This window comes from Arvicola amphibius, chromosome 10, assembly GCF_903992535.2.
Source record: "Arvicola amphibius chromosome 10, mArvAmp1.2, whole genome shotgun sequence".
NCBI classification, from domain to species: domain Eukaryota; kingdom Metazoa; phylum Chordata; class Mammalia; order Rodentia; family Cricetidae; genus Arvicola; species Arvicola amphibius.
In genome coordinates, this window is record NC_052056.1 from 21,810,543 (window position 1) to 21,825,236 (window position 14,694).

The following is a 14,694-nucleotide window of genomic DNA, read 5'->3' on the forward strand; positions in this document are numbered from 1 at the left end:
TTCTGGCAATTAAGCTATATATTTCTCTTAAGAAAGGAAGGAAAAAAGGAAACAGGAAGGGGGGGAGGGAAAAGGAAAGGAGAGAGAGAAAGAAAGGAAGGAAGGAAGGAAGGAAGGAAGGAAGGAAGGAAGGAAGGAAGGAAGGAAAGAAGGAAGGAAGGAAGAAGGGAGGAAGAGAGGGAGACAGGAAGAGGAAGGGAGGAAACAAGAAAAAAATTGAAAAGAAAAGCAAGCAAAGCAAAGAAGACAGAATGCGAATAGAAAATCCTCACTTGATGGGATAGAATAGAAATTTTCAGATCTGCTATCCTCTACTTCTTTGATCAACTGAGCTCTCAGTATAACAGACAAGCGTTGCTGCTGCATCTTCTTTCCTTAAAGGTAATTTCAAGCCCCACATATCTTCCAGACGCTTGAGAAGAAGAAGCAGATGAGCATTAATTGCTTTGCCTGTGGCTTCATTCTACCAGAAGTCCCATTCAGTGGGCCAGTCCTGCCAGCCATTGCTGCCAACCCTGACATGGCCAGCATAGTACAGCTCAGTGGAAGGAGAATGGGCGGAAGCCGGAAGCATGGCTGTGAACACAGATCTATATGAAGGCAAATGTGAAACCATTACTTACTAATTCACTACTTGTTATGATATATTTCTACAATTCTGTGAGTCCTAATCTCCTCAGTGGCAAGAAGGAATATCAGTGCCTTTGTGATTTTGCATATTAATTGGCGTGACATGTTTATAGATGAGCATGAAGACAAACTAGAATTACAGGGCATACAGGAGCTTCATGTGTGCCATTTTCCCTTGCTTGACTGCATTTCTCATTTAGCCCTGATATCCATTCTAAGAACAAATTGTTTTATAGAGACTCATAAGTGTGATACAACTTATGTTCACTAATTATATTTATACATTAGCAAATGTGATTTATGTAATCCATTTAGCAATATAATTAATTAACTATTACTTTTTCAATTGAAGGTTAATTCAGTAAAATAAAATCTGTAATATTTTTCCTGAGATTTATTTAATTTTCTATATCAAAGAAATTGAATTCCTTTTGGTTTTGTTTGCATGCAGAAAAAAAAGTCATCAAGAATACATTTTACATTGTGTTTTATTTGCAAAAGTCTATTTTCTCTTTATACCTTCTAGGTTTCTGGGTTCCTACTCACTCCAGCAGTTGGTATGTGCCTGGGGACCGTGCAATGATTTTAGTGTTGGCCCAAGTACAACATAGAGTAATTATGGAAGTAAATCTATTCTCTAAAACTCATTGTGTGCATTCTGAGCCAAATGAAGTTTTCATTGTAATTACCCTATGTTTAGGGTGTTATTCACACCATTGCTTATTTCTGAACTCCAACTGTTGGCCTGTGGGCCTGCCTGTCTGTCACTCTCTGTATCTGCTCATCTATTCATTAATGCAGAGCTGACCAAAATAAAAAGATTCCAGTAGTATTTATAAAAATTGTATTTATTGTAAAAGTGAAATTTTAATTTTGAAAATATAATTGATGAAGCATGTTTCTTTTTAATTTAATTTTTTTACAAAAGAAAACAAACTGACTTTTTTCATTTTACATACAAATCCCAGTTCCCACTCTTTCTCCTCCTCCCATTCCCTCCACCTAGCTCCCAACCCCCTGAAATCCACTCCTCAGAGAGGGTAAGGCACTTTGCTTTGGGGAAGGCTCAAGGACCTCCGCACTATATCTAGGCTGAGCAAGGTATGCATTCAAAGAGAATAGTTCTCAAAAAGCCAGTACAAGCAGTATGTATAAATCCTGGTGTCACTGCCAGTGTCCCCAAAGTCTGCCCCAGCCATACAACTGTCACCCACATTCAGAGGGTCTAGTTTGGATCTATGCTGGTTCCTTTCCTGTCTGGTTGGAGTTGGTGAGCTCCCATTAGCTCAAGTAAACTTTTTCAGTGGGTATCCCCATAATGGTCTTGACCTCTTGGTTCATATTCTTGTTCCTCCTATTCGTCAATTGGACTCTAGGAGCTCAGCCCAGTGATCCGCTGTGGGTCTCTGCCTCTATTTCCATCAGTTGCTGGATGAAGGCTCTATGGTGACATATAAGGTATTCATCAATCTGACTAAAGGGCAAGGCCGGTTCAAGAACCCTCTCCTCTATTTCTTAGGGTCTTAGCTGGGGGTCATCCTTGTGGGTTACTGGGCATTTCTCTAGTGCCAGGTTTTTTTGCTAGCCCTATAATGGCTTCCCCAATCAAAATATCTCTTCCTTGCCCTCATCTCTGTCCTTCCTCCATCTCAACTATCCTATTCAATCAAGTTCCCCTCCTCTTCACCTTCTCCCCTCCCGTCTCCCCTGACCCCATGCCCCAATTTTGTCAGGCGATCTTGTCTATTTCCCCTTTCCAGGTAGATCTATGTATGATTGTATTAGGATTCACCTTGTTACTTAGAATGAAGCCCTGTTTTTGTTCATAAAGGGATAACAAATCCATAGACCAGTATGCAGTGTTTTGAAATGCAGGAATAGTAAGTAGAAAATTACGTTGGTATGAGCAACTCAAAGGAAGCTATGAGTTTTGACAAATATGTTTGCATCATATTGAGCAAAGGTTGTGCTGAATACACATTTTATGTAGCAAACCACACCATCCATCTGTGTGACTCACTATGTTTCATGTGAGCATAAATAAAATAGTAAGCTCTTGGGATATTATTTATCTGTGTCTTCCTATTGTCCTAAATTACTGAGCCGAACAAGAGAACATCAAATAAGCACTATTCTCTTATCACTAGCACTCCCATTTGCCGTTTTATTGTATGTAATTACACTCTTAAAACATATTTCTTTATTCTAGGTCTAGCCAATACCTTAGTACTACCAGCCAATATTTCAATCTGTTTATTTGGTACATAATACTAACTCAGAAACAGAAACCCTAAATTTACCTAGCCACTCTAGAATCACAAAAGAAAATAATATATTAATGCTGTGATACATAGCTTTCTCTGTCTTCCTCTGCCCCTCTATACATTTAAGAGGAATGTGTATTCAAATGAAAGCAATAAAGAACTAAAATTATAGTTTATGAAGTCGATTTTGGTAACTACCTATTGCTTGTAGGATTGAACCCAGCTTCTACTTCTAAGCTGCTGTTGTCATTTTACCATTGATTTTATCTTTTTCTCTTTCCCTTTACACTCGGCACTCTAAATTTACTACCTTTGTTATTTCTTTTAGACATGCCTTCCAAGGAACGCTTTATTTTAGAAAGCTGGAAGCCTATTGTAAGAGGAATTCAATGGTTGATATAAAGGTCGCACAGAGCTTCTGTGGGCCACCTGCCATCTTCAGGGTTACATTTTCACGAGCTATTCAGCATCCCCGCTTCGTTTCCCTCACCCTGTGGTTTTTCCCACTCTTTAGCACTGTGGACCTCCCTGGTGCCCTCCACACTTCCTCTTCATCTCACCTTGAGCTTTAAGTAAATCTATTACTCTTGCAGATATCTGAGGTAATGAACTTAGGAAATAAAATTTTATTTTGGCTCACATTTTTAGGGGGTTGGTATAGGACCTGTTAACCCTGCTACTTTTGCTCTTATGATGAGAATGGACATCCTGGCAGGAAAGCACAGTAGAGCAAAGCTACTCTCCTGGTGGAAAGGGAGGAAAGAAGAGGAAGAGGCCACATTCCATTCCCACATCTGTACTTCAAGGACGGACTTCATCTACATGAGAAGTTTGCAGGAGCCCCTGCCCCTTTCAGCCTAATAGTGAAACACTTGAGACCAAGCCTAAACAGGGGGATGCTTGATCTACATCTAAGATCAAAACTGTTTTTCTCCCTCCTTACTTTCCTTTTCTCATTCATCATTTTCTTTAATTTTAATATTTGTAATTGTTCTTTGGAGAAAAGCTCTTCAGATGGAACCCAAGAAAAATCTGAATTAAAAAAAAAGAACTAAAAGACGAAAGATATATACGATCTGATGAGAAACCAGAGGATAACTAAAAATGACTTCATAGAGAACTGAACTAAGACTTACTTAAATATAGTGTGAGTTTCCCACTGTGATCTTTTCAATCTACCTACATTCTACTTTGTGTGATTTAGTATCTCCAAAACAAATCTACTAGTAAATACTTTATAGTATCGATTCTATTACTTTGAGTTTCTTCTCCATCAAACCTCCCCCCAGGTCATGGGAAAGTACTCCTACTGAGAAACTGTATCTTAGAGGGATAGATAGCAGTGATGAGAAACCCCGACAAAGCTGACCAGAAAACTCTAGCTATCAGGAAAAGACTGAAAACAATTGATGAGGGATTACACTAAGGACACCTATTACGAGGGGAAGAAAACAGGCACATTGTGAAAGAAATGTAATCAGAGACGGAGTTGTTTACCACCGAGAGGGAGCAATCTAGGAAAACTGACTTCGCCTGCGTATGAAAGTGCAAATGGTCTGTAAAGAGAATCTGCTACATGTATGTGCAGGTTTGTGTGCTTGTGTGAATGCGGGGCCTGCAACTTCACATGACAGAAATCAGGGAAAATGTAAAATCATATCCACATTTGAAGTCTTGCTAGTATGATTTGATTTTAAATAATAAAACACACAAAGGGAGTTCAGCAAACAATTTTAAAGAATGATTCTGAAACCTCCGGATTTTTCCAGAACCTTTTCAATTTTGATAGACCTGGCAACAGTCGAAAATATGAACGTACGCATGTTAGAAAAATGAGGTTTGTGATGTACTCTGTAGCTGGAGACTTATACTTAGGAGCAGTGGCATGATTATTGTTCAAAGGAGCACAGATTAAATGGCAGAACAATTTGTTTATGAATAGAAATGGAACTGCTGCAATAGTACTGGGACTGCCCGCAGGTTGTAGACCCTTCAGAGGAAGGTGTTTTGACGGGGCCCTGCAGGCACAGGGAACTGCAGATATTGACAAACTCTACAGTCCATTATAGATACTAAATACTTCGAAAGTTTAAAGATACTTGCCATAACTGTCTGGGTTGACCTTAACACCTACAATTTTCAAGGGTATGGGATACTTTTGAATGGCTTTAAATGACTTCAGCCAGGACTGTGATTGGTTAAAAACAAGTGGGTTTGTCTTTTCTGCATACTAATGCATTAATAATGGACTTGGCTTATGATCTACTAAAATATTCCATGTATTTTAAAGTATAGATTCTCACTCAGGTATGTTCCTTATCTGTAATATGGTTGTTGTCTCAGTCTTCAAGTGAAAGTCCTTGGAAAAGTGGCAGACCTTACAACAGGGTTTTCTTAAGAACCCACGAGCTTCTTATTTCTAAAATATGAGTAAAATCAGATGAACCGATTCTCTGACAAATTAGCTAAATGTAATTAGAGATCAATGTAAATCAAGTAATAAATGAGAAAAGTAACAGATGTTAAAGAAAATAAACAAGGCTACATGATAAAGGGTCAGTGTAACAGATACAGAGGTATAAAATGAACTTTTGTTTTCAGTTGTAGAGTTTTGACAAATGACAACCATATTTCTAAGGGATGCACTGGTATCTTAATTTTCATTTATAATATGTTCATTTGCAAAAATACATACTTGCATCATTTTTCCCTTCCTTTCCCCCACAACCCTTCCCATCTGCGCATTTCCCTGCATTTACTTTCGCAAATTCATTACTTCTATTTTTTTAACTTCTGTGTGCATACATACACACATATACACATATATGCACATATATGTGTACATATAGATATATGTATGTATGCATATACATGTATGTGTATATTCTTTACCATATTAATATAAAATGCTCAGTTTGTATCCTGTTACTTATATGTGTATGATTCCAAGGCCGATAAGTTAGTATTAGATAACAAATTTGGGGCTCTTCTTTAGAGAGGACTAGATATTTTGTGTGCAGTGTTAGGGCTAGGTGGCTTTCAATAAGTGAGTAACAAAGAAAAGGAGTCAATGACAAGTTTTATACTGTCAAAAATACCTTGCACCCTCATTTTAAAAATGCTTTTGAAATTTCTAGTGATTAAACAGTGAAGGAGGCTGTTTTCTCGTGATTACGCCGAACCCACTCGCGGTCCTGACTTCCTTGCCCATGATCTCCCTCCTTTTGCTCCTCATCAGGACTTTGGGAGCTCAGTCCGGTGCTCCTATGTGGGGCTCTGTCTCTATCTCCATCCATCGCCAGGTGAAGGTTCTATGGTGATATGCAAGATATTCATGAGTATGGCAATAGGATCTGGACATTTCTGGCACCCTCTCCTCAGCTGCCCAAGGAACTAGCTGGGGGCGTCTTCCTGGACACCTAGGAACCCCTCTAGAGTCAAGTCTCTGCCAACCCTAGAATGGCTCCCTTAAGTAAGATATATAATTCCTTGTTCCCATATCCACCCTTCCTATATCCCAACCATCCTATTCCCCCAAGCTCTTCCCATCCTCCACTTCACACTTTTCTCTCCCCATCCCCTCATCCCCCCATCCCACCCCACCCCCAAGTTCCCATTTTTTGTCCGGCAATCTTGTCTACTTCCAATATCCAGGAGGATAACTATATGTTTTTCTTTGGGTTCACCTTCTTATATAGCTTCTCTAGGATTTTTTACAAATTATAGGCTCAATGCCCTTTATTTATGGCTAGAAACCAATTATGAGTGAGTACATCCCATGTTCATCTTTTTGGGCCCTGGTTACCTCACTCAGGATGGTGTTTTCTATTTCCATCCATTTGCATGCAAAATTCAAGATGTCATTGTTTTTTACCGCCAAGTAGTACTCAAACCGGACTCTCTGAATGTGGCTGACGGTGGAGGAGGACTGAGAAACCAAGGACAACGGCGATGGGCTTGGACTCTACAGCATGGACAAGCTCATTATGAGCCTTGTCAGTTTGGTTGCTCACCTTCCTGGACTTAGGGGGAATTGGAAGGACCTTGGACTTAACATAGTGATGGGAACCCTGATGGCTCTTTGGCCTGGAGAGGGAGGGAGTGGGGGTATGGGTGGAAGGGAGGGGAGAGAAGGGGGAGGAGGAGGGGAGGAGATGGAAATCTCTAATAAAAAAATGAGAAAAAAAAGTGAAGGAGGAAATATTTCAAAACTTTACCCTTTAAAATGTTTCTCCTAACTTGTTCTTAAAACATGTTTTTTAAAGCAAAACTCTCATGATGTAAATTCATACCTGGCATTTTAATGAACAAGCACTGTCAAAGTGGGTCAAGTTGGGATTGGAGACAAGAAAGATAACATTGCTTCCTGATGCATTTTCATCCCTGAAGCTTACTTTTTTTTTTTTTAGAAACACAAATGAATATTTTATTTCACAATCCTGCATTCGTAATATTCTCTCAGCCAATGTGGGCAAATTAGTCTATTATGTTAGACATGCACGTAAAGGGACGGTGGAGGCTTCATTTTGCTTATCTCTTCCAGACAGGCTGCAATTAGAATTAGCCAGTGTTTTACTTAATTTTGAGTGAGTTCTTCTGTAGAGTCCTCACACCCCTGCTATAATTAGCATCGTATTACTCCCATTAGTGTTTTTACTCTCTTCGATTGTGCCATAATGGTCACAGTTAAAGTTGCCATTTAAGGGCAATTGCTATTTATTATGGCCATAAAGTAGACACTTTACCATGGGGAGAAAAATATAGTAGATTTCCATTTAGAAAGCAGGGGCACACAGTGCAGTAGTCATGGCACCCATGGGCTGAAAAGGCATTTCCTGAGTGATCCTGTTCCTATACTTTTTCATCAGGCTGTTGAGCAATCTGAAAACAGACAAGAAACTGTCAAGTCGTTGTTCTAAACAACACAGGATCCTAGCAGAGGATACAGATTCCTTATAGTATCAAAATTCTTGCTATTCTAATAAGCCTCCATGATGATTGAGCTTAGTGGAGGGAACTGGAGGAGTCTAAGTGTCCAGTGTTGAAGTTGAACAAGTGAGATGCAGCCAGATTCGAAGTTAGAAGATGAGATTGCAGCTAGGTTTTAATTTTTAAATGTAATTCATTTTTTAAAAAAATCAACATTTGATGGACAGGTAGTAGTGGTGCACACCTTTAATCCCAGCCCTCAGGAAGCAAAAGTAGGTAGATCTCTATGAGTTTGAGGCTGACCAGCCTGGTCTACAAGGGCTAATTCCAGGACAGGCTACAAAGTTAAAGGTAAACCCTAGTTGGAAAACAAAACAAAACATCAAGAATAAATATCAACATTCAAAGTAATGGTATCATAACGGCATTGCCAGCAAAGTATACAGTAATTAATGTGCTTCTGCCTTCATGGCCCCAGACTCCTCCCTTGTCTTGTCCCCTTTCTTGTCCTCTTATTCTTTCTTCCTTTGTGTACTGTGTTCTTTCCTCTCCCTCTCCCCCAGAGCACAGTTTTGTTTTGTTTTTGAAACCTAGAGTTACAGACATATACAGCATACTTATTACAAACTATGATTCACATATGAGAAAAAAAATGCTATTTTCAAGAAAATTAATGGAGCTGGAACAAATTCCATTAAGGAGACCTGCTGTTCTCATGTATTTCTTCAAGGCTGTCATGAATGAATGTGACCCTTTGTGTTCTCTTCTTTTGTCCAGGCCTGTTATTGATAGTCTTTAAATTTCTCTTCATTGACTGGCATACTATATTTTGGTTCATTTATAAGATTCGTTGTCTTACATCAGTATCAACCATGTCATATAGATATAGAACAAGGTTAGTGTTTATAGGTAATTGCATTGTTTTGATTAATTTTATTTTTAAGATTCATTTTGCTGACCATCACAAAATTAGCCATTAACATTTTTTCTCATTTAAATGTTTTATAACATTTTAATATTTTGGCAATTGTATTTTAGTTTAGTTTGTTGTTTTCTCATGGGTTTATTTTACTGTCCAGCAAAGAATGGTGCCAGATATATTTAATTCTGTCGAATTGTTGAAACTCAACACAAACCATTTATGAGTACACAACTGCCCCAGAAATGAGAACCCTTTAGCAGTCTTGCATGATTAATATCCTCCATGAATTCTTCATGATACTGGATTGAAAGAGAATGTTATGAATGCATAATGGAAAGCTAAGAAAATCTGCCATCTTTTGGTTAGTTTGAGGAGAAGTCTTGCAATCGGTGATTTTTCAATGGTCAGGTTCCTGTGAAACTATCATATTTCTTAGTATAAATTATAATTTATGAGTAGCTATGATACACACCCTTAGATCACTTACAAAGAATTTCCCAATAAGTTTCAACTCTCTTTGCATATGGAATTTAATTTTTCCTCATCATTACTCAGGGAAATTTAATGAAAATAGCTAATTTCTTTTTTTGATGAATATTTAGTTCAAGAAGGAACAAAAACCTTAAAAAGTAGCATATATTAAAAATTAAATAATAAGTACATATTTGTATCTATTAAATGAAACCACAGAATACATTTAAAATCCTGTTGTGTAAATAAAATTTAAAGACAAGTCATGGGTGAGAACTACCTTATTGATTGTCTTCCTTAGTTTTAGTGCATAGAAGAAGCAAATGAAAAATTTTAAATATAAGACATATTTTACATCTGCATATTGGTTAGTGGCAATGCCAGTGGGGAATATCTGAGGCATCATTTCATTTTATCTTAGAGAATTCTTAGTTTATTCTTTTCATTTTTAACTTTTAATTAAATATAATGACATCATTTCCTTCTTCCCTTTCCTCCCTCCAACCACTCTTATGTTCCCCTATTCTCTCTTAAATTCATGACTTTAAATTAATTTTCTAATATATGTATAATATAATATAATACAATATATAATGCATTCTATTATGTAATTATATATACTGTATCAGTGAATGCTGCTCTGTCCCTTTAGTGTTATTTACATATATATGATTTCAGGACTGACAATTTAGTAGCCTTATTCCTGAAAAAGACCACTACCTAAATTTCTTATCTGCCTATAATTTTTTGTCTATGGATGGAACACTATAAGGTAACCCCTTTTCATGTTATAAAGTTAATTTGTTTTGCATATATTCAGGTCTTGTTTAGGCAGCCATGTTGTTAAGGTATCACAGGTAAAACATGCACACATCTAGGAGACACATTCTTACAGCAGCCTTCCTGGACCTCTGATCTTCGACTCTTTATGACCTGTCTTCCTCAGTGTTCCTTGAACTTCAGATAAAAGTATTGTGTTTTGAATGTATCCGCTGCATCTGGGTATCCCACGGTCAGTCCTTCTTTGCATTTTGACCATTTGTAGTTTTCTGTAAGGGTCTCTGTCTGTCGCTAGGCAAAGTTTTACTATGGGTATTTAAAGCTGCACTGATGGAAAAGTTTTCATATGCTGTTAGGAACGAGTTTGCTTTAGTAAAATAGCTCAATATATTATCTTCTAAGATCCATTACCACACTAACCCTGAATAGCTATCTAGGGTTTCATAACCAAGCATGGTTTCCTTGCTATTGAGCAAACCTTAAAACCCTTTTAAGTTGTTACCCCTTCTAATATTCAGTCCAGTCATATTATTAGCACAACTAATAATGACATGTTATTGTTATTAGTCAAAGACTTCTGAGCTTTCAGTTTACTTTATGAGATAAAGAGAGCCATTTTGAATAGAAAGGTTACATGATATGACTTATTTAATGGAAATTGCAAATTTCTGGAGGGAGAGAGGCTATTGCAGGTAAGTGATGGGAATAATTAAAATAACACACACCCCCAAAGAGAATGATAGTGACAGTGGCTTGGATCAAATAGACAGACTTATATCTATGAGGATTTTTAATATAGATATAATGGACTCCCCTATGACTAGAATGTGATATCTGTATCAGACTCAGTCAAAGGTGACGACTCCAAATTGTCTTTCTGAACAAATATATTGGTTGACGTTTGTTGGACTGAGTAAATAGACTTCAGGAAGAGATGAAACAAGAAACATAAAGAGACTAGCATGGGACATGTTAACTTTAAGAAATCTGTTAGACATTCTATTTGAAAAAACAATATGCCTTAAGGTTGAGAAAGAGAACTGAGAACCAACCATTGTACTTCACATGGGAAGGTCATTGATGGCCTTGACAAGAGCTGTTCTTGCAGTGAGGTCACAGTTGTTTTTAAAGTCTGACTTGAATGAGTTTGATGGAGCTGAGAAAAAGGAAAAAGGATTATTGACAGCTCATTTGAAGCAAATAACCTCCTTGCTCTTGATGTACGCTAGGCTGAACTTGAGTAATTGGATCCCTTGCCTATACCTTTGATGAGAAGCGTGGACATTGTTCATTAAGATTTTCGTAAAATTCTGCTTAAAAAGCAAACAAATAAAAACACAACAAGCATCTTGCGGAGCTTCAGACCTAAACTCCAATGGGAAAGATCTGCACAAAAGATGCAGATAAAGAAGAAGGAAATTTGTTTTGTGGATATATTAAAATGGAAATGAATGCTCAACTTCCTAAATGCTGTTATATTAAACTAAAAGGACTTTATTATCTCTAAGTAAAGGTAGTCAATCAGGTCCTCATTATAATATTAACTGAAAGAAAAATTATTTTGATAGTCAAAGACATTTATAAAAGAACACATAGTCCCTATTTATTCGAGTAAGCCAAAGATATTCCTCAGATAGATTTTTCTCCCCTGAAAACATCTTAGCAGACAAGGAAACTTAATACCCTAGAAGTAAGGTATTAAACCTTACGCCATTTCCTTATATGCACAAGCATCTATCTTACATTGATCCACAAGGCCACCAATATACAAAGCAACTCGGAGTTAAAACATTCTGCTGTGCTTTGGTACACCACTGGTGTCTGTAATGATGAATGATTCCATGGAAAATAGTTTCTTCTTCAGACACAGGTCAGGAAACAGCAGAAGTCAGATGTGATCCTGATCCTTGTGACATATTTCTCCTTGAAACTTTTCATGCTGACTACTTTCCCCTGAGAAAGTACCTTACAGTTAAAGTTCATGGCCAAGCATGCAAGCAGAAACTCTGAGCTACTCTTTCTTTGAACTGTTGTAGCTTCCCTTACTCTGAGCCCAAAAGCATTCCATTCTTTTTGCAATCTGTCAACTCTGTTGTGCCATATGTTGTCCTCTCCTCCACTACACCATTGTGATTTCCTCCGATGTTGACCTGGTAGAAACTCAGATGCTGAAGTCTTCCTGTCTCTCAGTATCTTGGTTATTTTGAGTAAAAATGAGCTTTACTTTGGTAACACACAAGGTCATACTTCCTAACTCTTTCTAGCTTAATCACACTCCAGTGGATGGCTTTACATCAGAAGTACATGAGCAGAGCAAATGAATTAGAAAATTAAAAATAAATAAGCTCATGAATTTGTGCTGATTTCAGAGGTGTGTTGGATTTGGAAAGAGCTAGGGAAGGTATGGGGTCAATATGATCAAAATATGTTGTATGACATTCTCAAACGTTTATTAAAATCTTCTCAGAAAGGTTTAGTCTCAAGGTAAATTTCAATGAACTTACACTGTGACATTATTGTAAAGGATGATATGAAACTTACATCTTAAGAAAGGTAAAGTTTCGTCATTTTTAATTCTGCTCTCTGGGATTTCTAGGATATTGAATTATTTCATTTGTATGGTTATCCCATTTCTATTATATCTCTTATGTAAGTCAATGAAATCTAGTGTGCAATATTCGATGGCCCATGATGCTAAAAAGTATTTTTATAGTTTTTAAATATGCTTAAAACTTACTATTTATATTCTGTGTGTGTGTGTGTCTCTCTGTCTCTTTTCTGTCTCTGTCTCTGTCTCTCTCTGTCTGTCTGTCTGTCTGTCTCTCTCTCTCTCTCTCTCTCTCTCTCTCTCTCTCTCTGTGTGTGTGTGTGTGTGTGTGTGTGTGTGTGCTAGGTCTATGTTCCCATTATTATATTTTATTTGCCCAATTATCACAAAAGCTTTCCTTTATCAAAGTGTCCATATGTAGAAAGCAAAGTAAAAGAAATGCCTTGCTCATCATCACATGTCTGAAAGTGTCCTGAGCACACCAATCTCCTGCTGGTAGAAGCCAATTTCTTATTGAGTACAGGAAAATGTTTCATTCATCCATTCACTACCTCTTCTGGACTTACTCAATATGTCCTTATTTGCATTCCCCATTCTTCTGCTTTCCAAATATTTCCTTTACCCCTTTAGTGAGGGAGTTTTCTCTAGTTTCCTGAAATTAGTATTTCAGACTCAAATGTTAATTTTGAATCCTAATATTTCTTTTGATGAAAAATCTTCTCTAAATTACTGATTTTTTGTGAAATGACCCTACATTGGGTTATCTGAGATCAGACAGTCACAATGTGTCCAGTTATGATCCTTTCAGCTTAGTTACACCAGGTGATGCATCAATCTTAAACACGTGGAATTGATCACCACAAAAGTATTTTAAACTCGCTCTAGAAAACTCTCTAGATTCTGATGAGAAACAAGATTTTTATCTTCCATGTTGTGACCATTGTGTCTTACACTTTTCATTGATATGATATAACTGGAAGAAACTGACATTAAAATTTCTTTTGATACCATGCTAACATTTCACCATTGATATAGGCAATATCCCTAGCTCTTTCCAAATCCACCACACCTCCCAAATCACCCCAAATTCATGAGCTCATTTATTTTTAATTTTATAATTAATTGACCCACATTTGTTCTGGTCATGCCTTATAGCAAAAAGATGCCACTCTGACCTTATGTGTTCAGATATTCTGTCAGTTGTGATTTTCCTCACCTCATATTAGGCAACTAATTTTTGTGAGAAGATTGACATATAGAAAACCAGGATGCCTTTCATTAAAAAGATGCATATTTTAAGGATGTTGTCTTCATATGTCTCCATAAAATTGGACTGGAACAAACTCAGCATCTATTATTCAGAGAAAGCAACCCAAAATAATCAAATCTAAAATATTATCCTACTGACTTGGTGAATATCATTATAAATTCTGACAATAGTGGTATAATTTTTATAGAAGGTATTCAGAATAGGGAAATAGTTGAAGCAATATAACAAATACATTTGAAACTAAGAAGGTATTGGACCATTTTAGATCGGAGTTGAAAAAAAATAATCCATTCTGTTTAACTGGAAGCTATCCAGTCACTTTCATCTTGTAGTATATTAAATGCTGTTTTGAAGAACTACTCAAAGTCTTCTAACAGAGGATTTCTTCACAAGGGAAGGTATTAAATAATGAATTTCCCATGCTTTGAATTTTATGCATGCCTTCACATGAAATGACTTTTTTGAGGCATGAATCTCTTTCATCCCATGCAGATGCCATAAAATTTAGACATAGATATTAAGAAATGCCAAGTTGGAATATGGGAATCAACAGCTATGCACACCAGATAGTGTAGATGTAAGAGGGCATTTGGTTTAAATGTTACACATTTGTGAGGATAATTTCTCTAATCGGTGTATCCTTAGCACTTGGAACATTATCAGTCTCTTAAATATTGGCCTTAGAATAAATTTATTATTTTTGTTATGATGTATGTTTTTTTAAGGACTGTGAAACATACATGGATGTAGGAATGAAAAGCATACACTTCTTGTTTATATTTTATCTAATTAATATAAACTTCTTGTTTATATTTTATCTAATTAACAGATTAGAAAGTTAGGACAATATAACATATGAACAAGTATAGTTAAAGTAGCT